The sequence below is a fragment of the Esox lucius genome, chromosome 11 (assembly GCF_011004845.1).
Source record: "Esox lucius isolate fEsoLuc1 chromosome 11, fEsoLuc1.pri, whole genome shotgun sequence".
Lineage (NCBI taxonomy): Eukaryota > Metazoa > Chordata > Actinopteri > Esociformes > Esocidae > Esox > Esox lucius.
The window spans coordinates 7,851,502-7,872,698 of NC_047579.1; the positions used below are offsets into that span (position 1 = coordinate 7,851,502).

A 21,197-nucleotide genomic window follows, 5' to 3' on the forward strand; every position below is an offset into this window, starting at 1 on the left:
CCAACTGGAGCAAAAACCCAGAGCACTGGGCTGCGTCTCCGCTGAATCCCTGAGGAAGGCTCAGCTGAATGGTCCTCCTCTGCGACGGTGGAGACGATGGCAGGGGCACTTCGGCCGGGTTGAGTGTCGGGGTTTGCTGCTCAGGTGGCAGCCTCGCCTCCAACCGCCGCATAGCCTGGACCATCTCGGTCATGGCCTCCCCCAGGGACGCAATCATGCTGCCATGGTGGTGGAGCAGGTCACTCCCCGCTGACTCCATGGTGGTGTGGTATTCTGTCACGGCTGGGTGTAGTGGAGTGTGTCAAGAACTTGGAGCCAAACGCAGGGAGGCGATAAACAAAACTGTATTCTCAAAAATATAATAATACAACAAAGGCACGCTATACACGGCGACAAAACGCTCAAACGAACGTGCCTCTCTCCACAATATAAAGACATAGAACAATACCACACAAAGACACCCAGAAACACAGGAACTAATATAGGCAACCTAATGAGGGAATGGACACCAGGTGTGTGCAATAACAAGACAGGACAGTGCCGTGGGAGGAGGAGCGGCGTGGCTAGAGGACCGGCGACGACGCGCGCCGAATACCACGTCGGGGGGGATGGCGCGCGTCCTCCACGCGCGTCCTCGTTACAATAGCAAATGTCCCCTGAAGGCAGAATGTTTACGAGTATTAAGTATATAACCCTAACCCTATTATTAATCTAATATCTGCTTGTGATTTAACCCACCAAATATTTTCAGAATATCAATTAACAATTGCTTACTTTGAAAGGGTTTCATCAGATTTACATGCAATGGAAAAGCAGCATCTCCAAAGATGACATGGGGATGGTGACTCCATCTCAGGAATGTTTGCAGGTGGAGGGATAGCAACTGTCCTCTGAAGCAGGACTGCGTGAAGTGGGTGGCTTTTTGTGTTGTAATAAAGTGTTTCAAGCGATGGAGAAGATTGTTGGAACGATTAACTGACATGCTAAAATATTTTAAACACGCTCTTCGTCCATATTACGCATCTGCTGAACAAGCACACTGTATTCCAGCTAGATAGCTATTGTATTGTTTACCATCAAGCGAACAAATCAGGTGCCAAGTGTCTTCTCTTTTTCCTTATTCATTTAATTTGACTAGTTCTCTCAAACACGCCATTCCAGAAACCGTCTTCCCCAATCTAGCTAGATAGTTACCTATTATATTGTTTACCAACTATACAGTTACTTTTTCTGTGACGCCTTCCTGCTCTACGAGCGAACAAACCAATAATTTGCGAGACAGCGCTGCCTAGTGCAAATAAATGTAATGGCTATCTACGCAACAACGACGCACAAGGCCGCACAACTATAAATGCTGAGCACGTCTGCTTAAAGACGCACATGACATTAACAACGCAGACACGCAGAAGTATAAATCAGTCATCAAGAGAGGGAGAGACATATAGCCACGTTAATAACGTTTGTAAGAAACCAAACCGTTTGTAAATCCGTCAAGGTTTCAGCGAGATAAGAGTATTTGTGTTCGTGCTGATCACTCACCTTACATCAGGTACCACAGAGCCCGCCAGGAAGCCTGCCTGTGACAAGATGGCCGCCTGTGATGCCGGAAGTGACTGCGCAAAAAGACATCTAGCGTTTATATGATGTCTATGGGGAGAGATTGTATGAAAAGGTTAGAGAGGAGGAAGTCGGATGTAGAGGGATCAGCCAATAATTTAAGCATCAGTAGAAGAAGAAGAATTTGCACGTGTACGCCTTGGAGCACTTGGCTTAATCGTTTTCAAGACATCAGGCACCTTTCGTGAATTACGAACACTATAATGGTATGTGGTTAAAGAACAGTATTTTCCTTTGTTACTCTGCGTTGTAACCTATACCGGCACCTCCGTCTTGCTAAAATATTGTTTTTAGACCAACTTATTTTACCACTTTGATTTATGATATGGACCTTTTCTGTGGAGTTAGATATCTGCCAAAAGATTAAGCGTACGTATTGTTAGGATCGTAAGAAAATGTATTCGTAAATTGGTATGGTCGTAATAAAAGGCATGCGTAAAACATGAACCGTAAGCGTGAAATTTGATCTGTGAACGCACAAACACCCTTTAACGACGTTACATTCTTAAGTTTTTCTACAAGCTCTTCGAAACTGTAAAGCTAGCAACAATAAGTTTGATCGTCTGGCCCAGTGTTCTACCAAAGCGTTATATATAATGAAGTAATTTAGGTCCAGATATTCCTTTTAAATATTACAGTCTGGCATGTGATATTTAATAGCTGTTCTGTATATAGTATTCATGGTGGCTGTATGAGGACAGGAACTTCTGTAGTGATTGCATAATATTTTTCATTTTGCAGCAACAACCTAGAGGGATAAAAACAAATTCCCAGATAGCAACGCTGTTTGAGTATTTGAGACCACAACAAGTGTGAAGGCCTACACAACAATACAATTTCTATAAGTTGAAGTGATTTTTATTACACATGAAACGTATGCACAAACAAAGAAGAGTTACATGAAAATCAGCTTTTACTATTAAGAAAGAGAACAGTTCTAGTGGTGGCACATGGTTGTACAGTGGGGTTGGGAGAAAAGGGGGCAAAATATAAAAATTAAAAAGAAAATAATAATTATGTGAAACTCAGAACATAATTCTTATTAGCATATTGTTTACTATTTCTTTATTCTGATATTTGTCCAGTTACAAACTGTACAGCCTTGCAGTAAAAGTGGATGACAAAGGTGGGAATGTTCAGTAATTATATTTAATGTTCTGATTTCTAGCCAAAGATTTATGCAGAGGTCTTAAAGGACAGAAGGTTGAATCTTAGGACCCTTACTGTGGACCAGGGATGGAAATAAAAAAAAAATGTCCACCGGCCACTGTGGCTGGTGGATTTCAAAATCTACCAGCCACTCAATGTTTTTACCAGCCACTTTCTTGTTTTTAACCAACAATGTGTAACTGCATGTGAACATTTTTACCTGGATGTGGCATTTGGACGATTCGTGGTCTTTTATGGCTTCCAGTTTTAGGTTTTTAGTCCCAACAATGAAACTATTAGTTTTGGCATCTTCTGAAGCGTGTTGACGACATACAGAGCAGTACATTATCAGATTTGTCTCATCGTAAACTAACCAATCGCGGGACTCCCCATTGTCTGCTTTTCTCCATCGTTTAAAAAAAAACTTTTTTAGACTTTCGCCTCTTTGTCCACTGGCTCCTCCGGAGATGTTTTCTCAGCGGACCTCTTAACGCCTGCGATGTAACGCCTCTTCTTTTTTTTTTTTTTATGTGCGCCGCCTCTAAAGTGTCCGGGTGAAACAGTATGCTATTTTTATTTACCCGCCACGGTGGCCGGTAGGTGAAGTGAGTTTATCCGCCACAACACAAAATCACCCGCATTTGGCTGGTGGCGGGTGCTACTTTCCATCCCTGCTGTGGACACTACAATGCGTTTCAGTTTACCTCTAGAGTGGGCAGACACAGACCCAATCCAGATGTTTCTGGAGGAAAATGAGAATGGACTCAGATTGATGTATAGAGTCAAGTTGGAATTGACTGTGAGGTTATTAATAGCTCACAATCCAACTGTTTTCAGATGCTACAACTCTTGCAATTTTGTCCTCTCACTTGAGATTAGGGGAGTTGATAGACCCTAGGAACTTTGTCTAATTTAGCTGTAAGAAATGACCTATCAATGTGATGAGAAGTTGGGAAATGTTCTGATGTCAATATCCACCTGCACTACTTGGTCTGTGTTTAATTCCAAGTTATTTTGACTGCAGTAGGTATAAATACCTAATTCTCCATTCACCATTTTTCTGTTCAATCAATACTGACACTACAGCTACCTTTGGGGGATTCTATTGTTACGTCGCCTGCACAGTAACATTTAAAAATGTTTTAAATTGGGAATGGGAGTATACTGTCAGATTTGAAGGAAGGACACGAGGAGCAGAGGTACAGCAGGGTAACATCCTTTTAATTGTAACAACAAAACAAAAAGAAAGGCAAACTAATGCAAAACACAGCTGGCACAAACAAGATTTCCATTTCATCTTGATTGGAAGCTATTAAAAATGTGAATTAGGTAGAAGAGTTGTAATAAATTAGTGTAATTGCAAAATAAATTCAAGATCATCAATTTGGAAAATATCGGAGGTGTACCTTTTTCAGAAGGGAGGTAAAGGAACACAACAGACGTGTTCTTGGATATCTAACTCTTATGGATAGTGAGCTATTAAAAAGAGAGGAATTTATCCTTCAAACCAAAACCATTAACCGAAATGAGAAATGGCAAATCTAAGGGGCGTATTCTTTACAAGGAACGTCAGTGAACAAAATGCAAGTGGTTTTATAGGTCCATGTCATCTGGATTGGAAGCTAAAACATTGTATAAAAGGATAAATTCTGATATAATCACCGAAATGTAAAAAGGCAAATCTAAAGGTCAGTGACCAACATACAAGTGGTTGTAGGTGTATATGTCACCTCTTTAGGAATCTATTAAATGTAATGTATATGGTATAACAACCAAAATATATGTAGAAAATGTATAGTTTTGTTTAATTACACAAAACGTCTCTACCTATGATTTACCTTCACATGGGCAGGTATTACTAGGTTGACACAAAAGAAAAATAAATTTTTAGTCACATTGAATTAGTGGTATTGCACTTTCATGATGGTCCCTAAACTACTGAACAGACATTCGACAGCGTTTTACAACATTTTGGGCTCTGCTAAACGAAAAGTTTGATTTATGATAAAATCAAAGGGTGTACCTTACTCTATACTTGTGATGGAAATTCCAATGTATCGACACTCTGAGTAAGGAACACAGAGACAAATTTTATCTTTGTACATTCTAACAGTTTTATTAACTATTAATTTAAATATGAGAGACGCGTCAACCGCTTACACACACATAATCGTCTGAGGAGTCTCTGACTCAATATAGCTCATTCAACCTTATATATCACATACAAAAAGGGGTGTGGTAAGATGCTGCCATCGGTCTTGTCACAAGAGTTTACCCAAAAGGCGGGCTGTCCCCCCACCTTATCCTTCTCAACTCCTGAGGAGACACAATGTCTGGATAGTCAACAGAGACACTAAAGGGATACAGATTTACGAGTACCCCTCTAATCCACCCGTGCCGGTCAAGGATGTCTCCTATTCAAACACCAGACCCCTCTCGGCATCTTTAACTAGTAGCTCATTCATACATGTATATGACGACAAAGAATACATCCTTCTTCTAGGCAGAAATACCTAATAATCCTCTGATATTATACAGACATATGTCACAATCAAAGTACAGATTTACATACCAGCCAATAGAAAGACAGACATTTCTCAAATGCACCTTAGTTCAAAATTTCCATAACATAATCTAAACCAACTGTATATTGTCCACTGTGGTCTTTGTACGATTTTTTTTGGAAGAGGTATTGACGATCAAACTCTGAATATCAAACATAAAAGCAAATTTACCCCGGTACTTGTAATATTTTTGTTGAATTGGTCATTGGTGACCAGTAAACCGTATCCTTGGTTTTTTGTTTTGTGAGTAATTATTTAGCATAATACATTTGATGAATTAGCTTCCACAATAAGCTGAATCTCCTATTGAAAAAAGTTTTTGAATATTCACGAAAATCATGTATTTAATTTGTAAGTTCCTTTGAAATTAAACCGGGGCTCTGATCATTCATCTGTGATTATCGTGCATTCATCCATTGATGTCATCCATTCAGTGAGGGGTGATTAGTGCTTGGAAGCTATGGGCTGTTGGTTATTTATGTCTTAAAACCGGGTAAAATCGGTTAATCGTCTCTAAATAGTTTACCTTTTTTTAGTTTAGAATTCTGACAATGGAAACATTTTATATACATTTATAAAAAAGTAATGGAAGGAGGTTGTAGCTTTCAGATTGGACGTTTTACTTTAATTACAAACTGAAACACCAATTTACGTAGGCATTTGGCCCTCCTGGTGTTAACTATTGTCAGATTTATCCCAATACCTTTCAACCGGGATGCTCTAGCATTCATTTATAGTTACTTTTATAACAGATAATCAAAAAGGTAAAATTGTCAATTTCTCACAACTGTATTGTTCAATAATGTATATTTGTGGTCACTTTCCAAGGAAATGATAATCCGTGAGAACTGAAAAGTAGTTTCCCTTTTCTTGGGTCAGGTTAAGGAAAGTGCACCTCATGTAGGACACAGTTCTGTTATGATTGTGATTGTTTTTATTTTTCCCCATTGTGATCATATTTTATTCCAACAAACATGTATATCAGTCATGGATGGCTCTGACTTTGTCTTTATTATAGCAGAGGGAGGACAAACCCAGCCTGCTGCTCTCCTTCCACACTGAGCCCAAAAAAGAGTCACTGGATTCTGATTGTGAAACTCAATGGGCATTGGGGGATTCAGAGATGACATCAGTAAAGCTGCAGGAAAAAAGTCAAAAACTGGGGCGGAATGTTACCAATAAAGATGAAGAGGAGGAGAAAAATGTGGTTATCATTAATAATGGAGAGGGAGATTTACTCACTCAAGGTAAGAACTGGTTTAATGTTGTCATTCTCAATGTGGTAATTTGTTGTTTTTGGCGGACCGCGTAAACTGAGCTGGCCTCAAAGAGCGAATGTCCCTGCCTGACTGACTACCCGTTGTTAAGTAGCGTAGTTGTTAGAGACGCAGACTCCGGATCAACCGATTCCATCTTTGACTCCTGTCACAGTCAAAACACATTATTCCTTAGGGTTTGTTCAGGACAGCCAAAAATGTCACTGTTTACAACCTTCAGTAGCTACATTATAGGAAGCAAAACTTAAAACAGTTCTGATGGATATTAAAATTTGTTCAGGATAGTCAAACGCTTCACTGGCTACACGATTTTCTCATCTTTTCACAAAACAGTTAGTTATTGTCACCTTTACTGCTGTGCAAAAGCCTGTAACTATCTTTGGTCAGTAATTAGTTATTGTCATTTTTGGAACAGTTAAAGATCTGCTTCATCATGTGGACAAATATTTTGAGTACTTTTTTTTGTTGAGAAAATAGTGCTAGAGAAGACAAGGCAGAATCCCGTAACATCAGTTACGGTTCTTTTTCTTTGTTTCGCTGCACTCCGGAACGCTTAAATTGAGGTATGGTGTTCTGCCTTTGTTTTGCTGTGCATCAGTGAAGTTAAGTTACTGAGTTACGGTGTCATGCCCATGTATTATATAAGATTAGGCTACAACATAAATTGATGGAGGATGGATGGATAGACTGGCATCTACAAAAATTATTTGTTAGCTAACAATTAACTACTTGACAAACAAAAACATACTTCACCCATAAGCGATCAGAATGCAAACAAAGCAGTGGAAACAAACAATAACTAGTTGGCTTGCCAGCTGGAAGTAATCGTAAATCATACGCAATGAAGTGTGATGCCCGACATTGACAGCCAAGGAATAAATGCGTGTGGGTTAGGCCTCGCGTAGACAACACCTAAGTAGCTTATTCACACGCACATGAGCTGAAGAGTAACAGGTCACAATTAAATAGGTCACCTAACCTTTCTTGTAATCTGCTTAAAATGCATTGCAGCGTTCAATCCACAGCATGACTTTTGAACATTTCTAGCTGGCGTTCAACATGTTAAATACATAACATGAGTCGTTCTTGATTATCCTAATCTGGCATTCATCCAATTCCGTCCAAACCAAGAATGTTGTATGCTTGAATATTTGTTGCGTTAGTAAACCTTGCCCTCGATGAAATGGTTGCAAAACGTTATCCTCCCACATGCAAAACAATTTGGTTTGATCAATGTCATCTGTCTACATTTGTCATGTCAATAAACAATAAAATGTTTATCATTATACAGATTTAATATAGTGATCTGTAACCAAGTGAGCAATCAAATGGAAGTTGACGCCTTATGCCTTGGCATGTCCCCTTAAATATTTTTCAGACAAGGCAAAGGCAGAGTACATTAACTTCTGAATGAGGGTCAAAGGTCAAGTTTGGGCTCAAGATTTTTATGTAGATAAATATCTTTGTTAAAAAAAACAAAATTGCCACATTTTCTATATTTTGCCTACAATTAATTTGCCTGGACAACAAAGCAACTTTAAAGTAATTTTTCTCAGTTCTACACTCTGGCAAATTAAGGTCTTTTGCCATTGTAGGGCATTATATTGATAGATATTTCTGGTGTATTAGTATTTGTTCAGGATGGACAAACCTTTGCTGGCTACATGATTCTACTGTCTTTTCACTTGATGAACCAGAAAAAGAACCAGGCAAGCCTAGTTAAGCCGCATGCAATTAAAAGTGATAAATGTCGATGCCTTCACTGGATTCAAACCCAGGTGTCCCATGTGAATGGCTGTGTCTTTAACCACGACACCACAGTGCTATATGGTTGCCCACAGTCTGTATAGAAGCTCGATATTAGATCATTTTGTCACTCATTATCATCACTCCAATTTGAATATTTCACTACACACCATTAACCACTGTGTTAAACTGACTAATGTTTCTTGTTAAGTTTACCTCCACCACAAATGGCATCTATGAAATATATGGCTTTTGCCCCTGGCCATTTTAACAGCTTATTAGCCGGTAACAGGCTTACTACTGTCTAACTTACAACTTGAACTTAACACAATAAAAGCTATTTCATGGCACAAAAACGTTAGTTTTTATTTGGTTTGTGAATGACATTGATACAAGATACTGATGTTTTTGTCAAGAGAAGTGACGAGAGAATCGTGGAGACCCCTATTATTTTACTGCCCAAGGGTTTTTTAATCAATCAAGGATGCGTACTTCGGAAATCCAACAGATATACTCGCAATTTACATATTTAATTTGTTTAGGCTTCCTATAACGTAGCTAGCGAGGTTTTTGTCTATCCTGACCCAAAAAGCATGCACGGGTGTGTACTTCCAAAATGCACCATAAGTAGACACAATATAACCGAGAACAGTTTTATTTAAGGCTTACTACAACATAGCTGCTGAAGGTTTTGATCTATCCAGAACAAATCCTTACGCACAGTTTGCTTTGACTGTGTTAACATTTGAACGCTAGACCTATTGGTTGCTGGTCCGCATCTCTAACCACTACGCTGTTTAAGGTCAGTCAGGTCGACATTCCTGTATTTGAACATTTTAATATTGTGAGATGCTGGATTTTTGATTTCCATGAGCTGTAAGCTGTAGTCATCAAGATAAAAAAATAAAAAAGGTGTAACTAATCTTGAATATATTAAATTATCACTTTTTTATTTGAATTACTGAAAATGAAATTTTCCACAATATTCTAATTTTGAGATGCACCTTTATGTAAAATTGATACAAGGTAAATATTTTATCTGCAACTATCTTCCTTGAGCACTAACAAAATAGCGTTGGAACCACAGTGTACAACGACAGGAGTTAGCACAGGTTTCCCACCCCATTGTACAGGGGCAATCCCATCAGCCCTCTCTAGTGGAACTAAACTAATCTGACTTCAGTACATTCCACTCCCGTTTGGCTACATGAATTGAAATTATAAAAACTAAAGCAGTTGTAATGAAAAGTTTAGCTCTTCGGTATCAGAAACTGGATCCAGAAATGGAAGTGGGTCTACCTTGGAATACTGAGAATGTGTTGCTTTCAGCTTTCTGTTCGTGTGAGAGCAACAAACACACTTTGACCAACAAATACTATTAATTTAGAAGTACAAAATCAAGGTTTGATGCGCATTTGCTTAAACAACGGCTGGTCAGTTATGGAGAGATCACTGAACTATTATCATTAATCTAGAGATAAAAATAAGTAATCTAAAACATCTGTCATATTCACTAAATGCATGTCTTGTTTTAATGTTTTTGAGAAAGTTATTTTCTACAAATTCAATTCTGTAAATTATTTCACGGTTTCATATTGAGTGTTAGCAGAGGAAGTAAAGGGAAATTATATAGTGGACATGTGTACAACTAGGAAGAGGTGATGTTATAACTTTATTAATAAAGGGTTAGAATTCTAGTAAAAGCAATGGTATTAAAGTAGTAAGGGGAGACACTTAATTAGAAATACCAGAAATAGTATTTTATAATGACAACAGGAGAGAGGAGGAAGTTTAGGATAGGAAAGGGTCTGTTTAAGGTGTATGATGAAAGAAAAAGTTCAACATTTTATACAGTCATAGACAGATTATAAAACAATGGGCCCCTGGGCACAGCACCTTCAAAGCCTGAACACCAACAAAGGCAAATGAAGCCAATAGCTTAATTATCGCCTTTACTTGCATCTCAACAGGATTTACATTGCATTTACTCTATTGTAGACAACACCATTTCTGTATGCTGGGAACGGGATTTACAACATAGAACTTACACACTCAAAGCAAACAGCTCATTCACTAAATTGCAGTTAAATCACAGCTAATATTACAGCATAAATAATTAAATTGTCTTACCTTATGATGCATTTGTTCCTGGCTTCGCTACTTGCAAAATCCTTCACGAAGTCCAATGTTTTATAAGTTCACTCTCAATAGCCATAAGATAAAATAGCGTGAAGACCTTTTTTGGCTCGGGGGCCACATCAAGATTGTGAAATTTTATGAAGGGCCACATTTGTTTTGTAATTTGTGGATTATAAATTATTTGGAGGCCAAAACGGCAATATAAAAAACATTAAACAGGATGTCCCTTATTTCTAAATAATATAAATTCAGATTTTGTTGCATGAGAAAGGGCTGGTGAGTTGTTTTACTTTCCGTCAAAACTATTTTACTACGGGATGGAATTGTTTCACAGGACTTAATTTGCCCACCACTGGCCTAAACTGTCCTTGGATTCTGCACAGAGGTGTGCATTAAACAAATTGTCCAGGTTTCTCTTGGCCCACAGACTGTCAGGGACTTTGAGAAAGCATGTCAATGGCAACATTAAATGTATCTATTTGAAACTTCCATCAAAATATAAAATCCTGCTCTCTGCTCTAATCAGCAAATATTTTGCATTTCTTTCTGTAATGGTTGTCATGTCTGCATGCATGGCTAATCCCAGGTACACTTAAAGGCTTTGTCTCAAAGCTGTCAAAGGGTCTCTTTGCGATTCGATTGGAGTGTCCTAACTGCAATGTTAAGGTCTCTATCACTCCGCTGTGGAATAATGCTAGTTGCTAGAATCCTTGATAATACTGTGTCCCAAAATGTGTCTAAATGCCTTTTCATGTCTGTCACAGATGGGATTCCTGAAGTGGAGACACTTGGAGAGAAACAACAGGAAGACTACAATCATGAGAAGTCTCACCAATGTCCCCACTGTGAAAAACATTTCTCATCTCTATCACTGTTAAAAAAACACATTAAGATCCATACTGGAGAGAAACCTTACTCCTGTTCTGACTGTGGGAAGTGTTTCTCTCAATTAGGTGACCTTAAAGTTCACCAGCGCATACATACTGGTGAAAAGCCTTACTCGTGTTCTGACTGTGGGAAGGGTTTCTCTGGATTAGGTCACCTTAAAGTTCACCAGCGCATACATACTGGTGAAAAGCCTTACTCCTGTTCTGACTGTGGGAAGGGTTTCTCTGCATCAGGTCACCTTAAAGTTCACCAGCGCATACATACTGGTGAAAAGCCTTACTCCTGTTCTGACTGTGGGAAGGGTTTCTCTCGATTAGGTGACCTGAAAGTTCATGAGCGCATACATACTGGTGAAAAGCCTTACTCCTGTTCTGACTGTGGGAAGGGTTTCTCTCAATTAGGTCACCTTAAAGTTCACCAGCGCATACATACTGGTGAAAAGCCTTACTCCTGTTCTGACTGTGGGAAGGGTTTCTCTCGATTAGGTGACCTTAAAGTTCACCAGCGCATACATACTGGTGATAAGCCTTACTCCTGTTCTGACTGTGGGAAGTGTTACTCTCGATTAGGTGACCTTAAAGTTCACCAGCGCATACATACTAGTGATAAGCCTTACTCCTGTTCTGACTGTGGGAAGGGTTTCTCTCAATTAGGTTACCTTAAAGTTCACCAGCGCATACATACTGGTGAAAAGCCTTACTCCTGTTCTGACTGTGGGAAGTGTTACTCTCAACAAGGTTACCTTAAAATTCACCAGCGCACACATACTGGAGAAATGCCTTACTCCTGTTCTGACTGTGGGAAGGGTTTCTCTGAATTAGGTAGATTTAAATATCACCAGCGCATACATACTGGTGAAAAGCCTTACTCCTGTTCTGACTGTGGGAAGTGTTTTATCTCATTATCTGCACTTACTTCACATCAGAGAGTGCACAAAGGTGAGAAACCTTTGAGTGAAATAAGTATTCGACTCCTCCGCAAAACATGACTGATTGGTGGCAAAACACCTGTTGGCAATCACAGAGGTCAGACCTTTCTTTTTAGTTGGCCACCAGGTTTGCACACATCTCAGTAGGGATTTTGTCCCACTCCTTTTTGCAGATCTACGCCAAGTCATTCAAGTTTCGAGGCTGACGTTTGGCAATTCGAACCTTCAGCTCCCTCCACAGATTTTCTATGGGATTAAGGTCTGGAGACTGGCTACACTACTCCAGGACCTTAATGTGCGTCTTCTTCAGCCACTCCTTCGTTGCCTTGGCCGTGTGTTTTGGGTTATTGCCATGCTGGAATACCCATCCACAACCCATTTTCAATGCCTTGGCTGAGGGAAGGAGGTTCTCACCCAAGATCAGACGTTACATGGCCCCGTCCATCGTCCCTTTGATGCGGTGAAGTTGTCCTATCCCCTTAGCAGAAAAACACCCCAAAGCATAACGTTTCCACCTCCATGTTTGAGGGTGTGGATGGTGTTCTTGGGGTCATAGGCAGCGTTCCTCCTCCTATAAAACATGGCATATTGAGTTGATGGCAAAGAGCTCGATTTTGGTCTCATCTGACCACAACACTTTCACCCAGTTCTCATCTGAATCATTCAGATGTTCACTGGCAAAAGATGGGCTTGTACATGTGCTTTCTTGAGCCTTGTGTGGGTCTACAATCTTGTCCCTGTCATCCTTGGACAGCTCTTTGGTCTTTGCCATGGTGAAGAGTTTGGAATCTGATTGCTTGCTTCTGTAGACAGGTTTCTTTTATACCAGTAACAACATTTTTTTTTTTTATCTGTACATTTCACTTTTCCGGCCTCTTATTGCTACCTGTCCCAACTGTTTTGGAATGTGTAGCTCTCATGAAATCCAAAATGAGCCAATATTTGGCATGACATTACAAAATGTCTCCCTTTCAACATTCAATATTTTATCTATATTATATTGTGAATAAAATATAAGTTTGAGTTTTGTAAATTATTCCATTCCTTTTTTACTCACAATTTGTACAGTGTCCCACCTTTTTTGGAATCGGGTTTGTAGAACATCATCAATGTAGTCAGTCAATAAATATACTGCGCGTGCGTGTGGCAGGCAGGCAGGCAGGCAGGCTGGCTGGCAGGAATGATAATGAACTGAAAAAGAGGGGTTGATCTGTGGACATCAGAGGGTTGAAATGCAGATTCATTTTAATGGTTAATATACCTGGATGTAGGACTGCAACGATTATTAGACCAAGTTGACTCTTTCGTCTTGGATAACTTTTAAACTGACATTGTAATACACTAGAATGTAACTTCCTGTATTTAAAATCATTTAATGATGTCAGTCAATAAATGTACTGTAAATATAAGAGGGTTTGTGTGTATGTCTACGTTTGTGTGTGTGTGGGGGGGTGGCTCCCATTCCCAGGATCCTTAAACATGGGTAGGACTTCTAGTGAGCAAGTAGCATTTAGCATTTGATTGTAGCGATTGCTTCCTGCATATATGTTGAATTAATAAAGGCTCAATTTGTATATTCAGACTTCTCATGGTCATTTCTGGTAATTCCCACAACAAGGGTCCCAGATTCTACAGCTTTACACCCATGACTGAGATTACAGTCTGCTACTCTACCACAAGGAGTCACTACAGTGCAACGTGGCAAGGCAGCCCGGTGTGACTTCCACCCATCCACCCCGGCAGCACTGAGACAAATTACTCTGTACTATGATGGATCCACAGGCAGAGTCAGTATGATGTAACCAGGCAGTTCCTGAAGAAATGTTGTAGATGGGAAATTCAAGTCCCTATGAAACACCATGTCTACAAAATGAAAGAGTGTAATAATAAAACACTGGGAATGAATGGTGGATCAGTGGACATCAGAGGGGTGGAATGAAGATTAGTTCTAATGTTGCATATACTTGGACTAACTATTTTTTATTAAGAATATGTTTTTGTTTGTCATGGTGGTCTTGTTTGTTGTGGTGTGTTTCCTTCCAGTCCTGCTAGGGTGTCTGATGGGATTTGCTCTTGGGATGGAGGCTTGGACCTGCTGGCAGCTCAGAGCAGGTGGAGGTGGGAACATAGCAGATGTTTGTATTTCCTTTCTGTTGTGTTATTGTCATATTTACTGTTGTGTTGTTAGTACTCACCTAAGAGTCTCCAGTCTACATTGTGGATCCAGGTTTTGTTCTGTTTGCTTTTGATTTTCTTCATCCCAGTCCGCCACCCAGAGTTCATTATTCAATCTAATCAGAGGGGATCCTGTGATGGTAATTCCATCAATAGGAATTAGACTGCTAATTCGCACAATTAGCAGTCTATTTGCAAATAGAGAGAAGCATCAAACGCTTACAGGATAATCATCTGAGAAGTCTCTGAAGTAGATACATGAACAGTCTGTATTTGTTACAGTTAAAAGGGGTGTGGTAAGTTGCTGCCCAGCTGTCCTATGTCAATAAAACACATTCCCTTTTTTCTGTCAATACCTAGGATTTAACCAAGGGGCAGGCTATCCTCCCCCACATGGGTAACCTCTTCACCCCCATAAGAGGTCTTACATCATCTGGGGCCTGTTGCACAAAAGGGATTTAGCCGGGATATCCAAGTTATCCTGGATTAATTTAGCTTTGACTTGGTTGCACAAAAGCAGACTGAATTAATCCCAGCCAAGTTACCATGGAGATGTATTCTTTCCAGCCAGGCTAAGATTAATCCTGGAGTCTTATGTGTTAAATCAGCTGCCGCTCTGATCCGAAATAAACATCTTTAACAGTTGTTCCGTTGTCTTTTGAATGTTTTCTACTTTATTGTTAACATGCATTACTTGTCACTATTGCTGTGACGAGTTTGATTTAAATCCTACTATTGCAGTTTAGATGGTTTGTAATGGTTGATGAATTTGCAACGGGGATTTCAATGAAGTCAGTGATGAGGGCAATATATGAAGTCCCATTCACCTGTGTTTCTCCCTGCACCATGGCATGCCCATTTCTGAATGACGTTTTGGATGAAGAAGCGCTGATATTTAGACGTGCGTTCAAACGTGAGAGGGTGTTTCGGGACAGATCAGACCCTTTAGCTTTTCCTGACGAGTACCTGCATGAGAGGTATCGATTTACTGGAGATGGAATCCGTTATTGTGTGGCACTGCGTTTTTTTAGAACCGCCATGTTTTTATATGCCGTGGGACATGCCGAAATTCTAAATAAAGGCACTATTTGCCGTTGTGTCAGGCACTGAAATCCTTGGCACACATCTTTATTACCGCTGGCTACAGAAGAATGTGCTTCATCAAAGAGGATTTCTACAAGATTGCAGGTAACATGAGTTACAGATTACAAAAACGTGTTACATTACAACAGTCACAGGATATACTCAGACTATTTTGTGTTACAGCTTTCCCTAATGTCATTGGTGCGCTGGACTGCACACAGATCCACATTAAACGCCCCTCAGGGGCCCACGAGGGAGATTGTGTCAACAGAAAATCCTTCCACAGTATCAATGTTAAGGTTATAATTATTTAGTTACTGTCAACTTGCCCAAATGTATTCTGTGCATGACATGTATACTGAATAGGAAACATTGCATTGTTTCAGATGATCTGTGATGCTGCCTGCATCATTACCAATGTGGAGGCAAAGTGGCATGGGTCCGTCCATGACTCCCGAGTTTTTAGGTCCAGTACCATTTCCCAGAGACTATCACAAGGTAGGCCACACACATTTCACTGATAAACACAATTGCGTCAAAGGTTTTACTTCTGTAGTTGTAATGATTACATTTTGTATTCTCAGGTGAATTCTCTGGCGTTCTGCTGGGAGACAAGGGTTATGCCTGTGAGACATAACTTCTCACTCCCCTTGCAGACCCTCAGACAGCAGCACAGCAAGGATACAATCTTGCCGATGCAAGAACAAGGGCACTAATTGAGATGGCATTTGGCCTTCTCAAGTCACGATTTCAGTGTCTCCACCACCTGAGGGTCACCCTGTGACATTACTGTAGCCTGCACGGTCCAACACAATATTGCCTGTCTGAGAAAGGAAAGGGGTCCAGCAGTGGCACCGGAGATTGAGTGGGACAATGCAGCTATATTCCCAGATGACATTAATGGCAGACTGGTCAGAGACCAATACATTATTTCAGATGAGTGATTTCATTGTCTTGTCCTTCTCCAATGAAGGATTGTTTGTGTTACTCCTTAATTAGGCCTAATGTTTTATTAGATATTATAGTAGCTTACTTTGGTTTCATAACCTCAATTTTCTTCTCACCTCACTGAACTAATAACTTTGCATAGTGTAGTGTACATTCATCACACAGGAACACCACAATGCTTCTTAAGCTTTTTATTTTAGTGCTGTCACTTGTCAGTTTGGACCTTGGGAGAGAGAAAGAAAAACATGATTAATACATGTTTTACAGATGTGCTTACAGTGGGGATTGAAGTCACTTATTTTTCTAGTTTCTGGATTTTCCTGTGTTCTATTCTTGATTTCTATACCAAGGTCCAGATCCTGGAGAGTCCTTTTACTTACAGCAATCCTTTTACTTACACATAAAACAAGTATATTAAAGGCAATTAAAACAGTGTACAACGTTTCTAGAAAGTAGATATTTTTAAATCCATACGGCGGATCCTTACGTAATCCGCCGTATTTCCTTTTCTGCATATTATATGCTTTACCTCCTCATAACTTTCCATAATTAGTTGCTGCTCCTCGGGTGAAAAATATGCCGCACGCGTCTTCTCCATCTCTGAATCTGTGATCGACACCGTGGTCTATTTAAGAACGCCGTGGACGTGCACTTAACCCGACTATCTACACCTGGCTTGACATAGCTTCACCTTCTCATCCTGGCTCGGCAAACGTGCAACCGATTAAGCCGCGATGAGCGGATCACGCTAAGTCAAGCTGCGCTTTTTCAGTTATCCTGGATTTCTTCAGTCTACTTTTGTGCAACATGCCCCTGGACAAACAATAAATAGACTCTGGTGGGTTGTACAGATAGGCAGGTTTACAAGTAATCTGCTGATACCAGTCATTAATGACCCTAAACCCCAGAACCCCCTCTTCTACATGCCTTTTCTTATCTAAACATGGAGACTCAGTACCCTTATCTAGTAAACCATTTATACACGTATAGGACCAAGTATACATCAGTTCAAGAATTTCCACAACAATCCTTCAGCAAAGCAAAGAGTCACTTCACTCCCGAATCCTTCAGGTCATTGTTACTAAGATCCAGTTTTTTCAGATGTGAGGGGTTTGACTTAAGAGCTGAGACCAGAGAAGCACAGACGTCCCCTGTGATTTCACAACCTGACGGTCTAGAGAGAGATTATCATGATGTTACAAACAGAACAATAGTTCAAAATAACATTAGAATATCTTCTATATATTACATCATTGTAATGTCAACTCTACTTTAGGGCATGCTATTAAAACTGACATTGTAATACATCACACTAGAATGTAACTTCCTGTACATGAAATCATGAAAGTTGTCAGTTAGTACATATAATGTAGATTTAAGAAGAGTTTGTGTGTGTGTGTGTGTGTGTGTGTGTGTACATACAGAGCAGTTCTGCAGATTTTGATCACAGGCAGCAACCTCAGAAGATCTTTCTGTGATGTGGATTATTTCTTCAGGTCAAACACATCAATCTCCTCTTCTGAAATCATTAACACAAAGGCCAGAGCTGACCACTGTGCAGGTGAAAGTTGTTCTTCAGAGACACTTCCTGAACTCCGGTGCCTTTGGATCTCCTCCTCCAGAAATACAGTGGTGCGGAGAATCGAGGACTTGTCAGCTAACTTGAAACTTCTGCTGAGAGACAAAGCTTGTACTTTTGATTTTTACTAGATAGCATGCGATGAGAGCACAGATGCCACAGACACCGCGCAGCTGCTAATGTTATTGCGGGGAGTAGATGATAATTTTTGCTGTACGGATATGCTGATATGATGAGCCTAAAAGGCACAACGACGGGTAGAGCTATTTTTGAAGCTGTGTCAGAGGCAGGTGAAAAGATGGGGCTTAAATGGGACAAGCTCGACTTCCGGTTTGGCGTCGGTAATGGCGGCAGCATAGAGTAACAGCTCTCCGATACCCCTCGTCTCAGATTAGAAACATCAAAATTAGTGTATCAAAGGAAGGGGGGGAGGATCATGACAAGAGGGAAAGCGAGGAATACTGGAAATATGGGAGACGTAGAAAACCAGTCAGGAATAGCAACGAGGCCAACGTTAGCCGAGGACGATGCTAGCAAAGCTACGAGTAAAGCAGACGAGCTAACGTTAGTTCGGCATAATTCAACTAATAATATGGCAACTCTGGACATTGTGCTGCAAGAAATCAGAGATTTTCGCAGTGAGAACGTGGAAAGCCTCAGAATAATTCGGGAAGACATTCAAAAAATAGATAACAGGATGGATGAGGCAGAGCGGCGCATAACGGAATCAGAAGACCGGATTAAAAATATCGAGGACGCCACTTTGGAACTTTTAGAGTTACAAAATCAAGTTGCAGCTAAACTGACGGATCAGGAGGGCAGATTGAGAAGGGACAACATCAGGATTCACGGCTTAAAAGAAGGAGCGGAAGAAGGGGCTCAGTCAATGGTTGCTTTCATCGAGACCCTCCTGAGAGAAAAACTCGAATTGCCGCCGTCCCTTGAACGAGCTCACCGGTCGTTAGGTGCGTTGCCCCCAAAAGACGCACCACCGAGATCAGTAGTGGTGAAGTTTCGAAGTTACAGATGCAAGGAAGTAATCGTGAGGACGGCGTGGCAGAAAAAGGGATTTGAGTATGAAGGCAAGAAGATAATTATAGACCATGATTATGCACCGGAGATCCTGAAACAGCGGAAAAAATACGCGGAGGCAAAGAAAGTGCTCAGGGATAAGAAGATTCGCTTCCAAACACCATTTCCAGCACGTCTCCGAGTATTTTATGTTGACGGGACGCGCACATATGATTCAGCGGAGGAGGCGACGAAGGACATGGCTGACAGGGGCTATCAGGTGAAGGTCGTGCAGTCCACTGAGGACGTGATGGAGAGGATTAAGCGCTTGACGTGGCGCCGTGACCGAGGCGCGAACGACGGAAGACAAGCGGACGCTAGATCGGGATATAAGCAGAGACTGCAGGCTTTTAGAAGGACGCCGGAGGCAAACGACTGATCCAGGGGTTTCCAGCTGTTTCCAGGACTTCTTTTATTTTATTTATTAATTTTATTTTCAAGGCGAGAGATAGAAAAAGAATTCCCTCAAATTAAGGTACAATTGTCGGAACTGTATTCTTCGAACTGTCGTTACGGTATGCACTTTTTGTTAGATTTGGGTTGTAACGAGGGCCCCCTGGCCGTTAGGGCCAGAGGCTATCCCTCCGAGTCTTTTTTAGGCTCAGTTGAGGTCGAGAGAATGACCTTAACATTGGAAGTCCTTGTGTTTTTGTTTTGTGATTTGGGGAAAAATTGTTCTAGAGCTGGTTCTGTTAGGCTCATGGTTGTGTGTTTATATGGTAGGGGGTGGATTGGTGACTGTAATAAAAACAATTAGACCTAAAATATGGCTATACAAAAAAACGTAATAAAAGTAATTTCATACAATGTAAATGGTGTTCTAAACCCAATTAAAAGAAGTAAAATTCTAAGTAAAATGAAGAGAGACAGGGCGGGGATAGTTTTCCTGCAGGAAACCCACCTGACAGAAAAGGAACATGAAAAATTAAAGCGGAATGGTTATAACCAGGTATATGCTGCTTCATATAAATCAGGTCACAGGACAGGGGTAGCGATTTTAATATCAAATCAAATCCCATTTCAAAAACAGTCAGTGGTAAGTGATAAAGAGGGAAGATATGTCTGGGTTAAAGGACGAGTAGAGGGAGTATTAATCAGTCTTCTGAATATATATGCACCCCCTGGATCAGATTGGTCCTTTTATAGAAACATGTTTGATTTGATGGCATCAGAGGGGGAGGGGGTGTTAATAGCTGGAGGGGATTTGAACCAAAGGCTGGACCCTCTATTAGATACCACAGGGAGGGAAGTAAAAAAGAATGTGATTCCAAATAAAATTAGAGATATGATGGGGCAATTAGGTATCATGGACGTATGGAGGGAACTGAATCCTACAACCAAAGACTACACTTTTTACTCATCTCCACACAAAACATATTCAAGAATTGATTACATCCTAATGTACAATAAAGATAGACATATGGTGGCGAATTGTGAGATAGGGGTGGCTGACTTATCTGACCATAGTCTGGTTTATGCAACTTTTACTTTGACATCTAAAAAAAGAACAATGTTATGGAGACTTAATACCAGTATATTAAAAGGAGACATTAAAGAAGAACTAAAATTGGAAATTCAAAGATATTTAGAGGAGAACGATAATGGGGAAGTGTCCCCACCAGTACTATGGGATGCGTGTAAGGCAGTGTTAAGAGGGAAAATAATAGCCAAATCTGCTTATTTAAAAAAAGTGAGACAAAAAAATCTTGTTGCATTACAGTTGGACCTACAGAAATTAGAAAAGGAACATAAAGAAAGGCCGAGTGATACAATTTATCAGGAAATTAGGAAGAAAAAAGCTGAGATAAATGATATTTACTCAGCAGATATACAAAAAAATTTAATGTTCACAAAACAACGGTATTATGAAGCAGGTAGTAAATCAACAAAATTACTGGCATATAAGTTAAGAAAGCAGGATGCTAGAAGTAATATATACAAAATTAGGGACTTTCACAATAAAACAATAAAACATAAGACAGAAGATATACAAAAATGTTTTGAACTAAATTATAAACAACTTTACGACCAAC

General features: G+C 40.1%; 1 protein-coding gene and 1 pseudogene across 2 annotated transcripts in view; both read left to right on the forward strand.

The window, feature by feature from the left end:
- The window catches only part of LOC105028579, a 101,460-nt pseudogene extending 88,890 nt beyond the window's left edge, over positions 1 to 12,570 (forward strand).
- The window catches only part of LOC109615482 (zinc finger protein 501-like), a 1,152,720-nt gene that overhangs the window by 847,838 nt on the left and 283,685 nt on the right, over positions 1 to 21,197 (forward strand). The gene's annotated exons all lie outside the window — the stretch shown is intronic.